At 63.7% G+C, this 921-nt stretch overlaps 1 pseudogene across 1 annotated transcript; it reads left to right on the forward strand.

Annotated features, from left to right (window-relative positions):
* Positions 1–67: 67 nt before the first annotated feature.
* Positions 68–833, forward strand: LOC103728297 (annotated as a pseudogene). Its single transcript, XR_607016.1, has one exon. The product of XR_607016.1 is annotated as a neurotensin receptor type 2 pseudogene (transcript).
* Positions 834–921: the final 88 nt, after the last annotated feature.

The following is a 921-nucleotide window of genomic DNA, read 5'->3' on the forward strand; positions in this document are numbered from 1 at the left end:
TTCTGGAGGTTCCCAGGAAGGAGGTGCTGGCTAACCGGGCAGCTAGCCCAAGCTCTGGGCAGTGAAAGGGAGGGAGCACAGGCCTCCAGGAGACGGTGATGGAGACAAGCAGCCCGCGGCCGCCGAGGCCCAGCCCCAACCCAGGGCTAAGCCTGGACGCGCGGCTGGGCGTGGATACGCGCCTCTGGGCCAAGGTGCTGTTCACTGCGCTCTTCTCGCTTATCTTTGCCCTGGGCACTGCAGGCAATGCGCTGTCCGTGCACGTGGTGCTGAAGGCGCGGGCCGGCCGCACCGGGCGCCTGCGCTACCATGTACTCAGCCTGGCGCTCGCGGCGCTGCTGCTGCTGCTGGTCAGCGTGCCGGTGGAGCTCTACAACTTCGTGTGGTCCCACTACCCCTGGGTCTTCGGCGACCTGGGCTGCCGCGCCTACTACTTCGTGCGCGAACTGTGCGCCTACGCCACAGTGCTGAGCGTTGCCAGCCTGAGCGCTGAGCGCTGCCTGGCCGTGTGCCAGCCGCTGCGCGCCCGCCGCCTGCTCACTCCGCGCCACACCCGCCGCCTGCTGTCCTTGGTCTGGGCCGCCTCTCTTGGCCTCTCCCTACCTATGGCGGTGATCATGGGACAGAAACACGAGCTGGAGACCACCAGCGGGGAACCTGAGCCCGCCTCGCGCGTGTGCACAGTGCTAGTGAGCCGCGCCACTCTACAAGTGTTCATCCAGGTAAGGGAGAGGCAGCTGGAGGGCAGGAACTGGGGAGCAGGCATGTTCAGTTCTGATCCTCTGACCACCAGAAAGTTGGCTCTCATTGCCCTATTTTACAAACGCCTATGAGAGAGCCAGGCTGGGCGGAGCACCGAGAAAAGTTCAGGTCTCCATTCAGAATTAATAATGAATGCCTGTGTTCTTCCCAGGTGTTAAA

Source organism: Nannospalax galili, unplaced genomic scaffold (assembly GCF_000622305.1).
Source record: "Nannospalax galili isolate Female #2095 unplaced genomic scaffold, S.galili_v1.0 C48403485, whole genome shotgun sequence".
Taxonomy (NCBI): Eukaryota; Metazoa; Chordata; class Mammalia; order Rodentia; family Spalacidae; genus Nannospalax; species Nannospalax galili.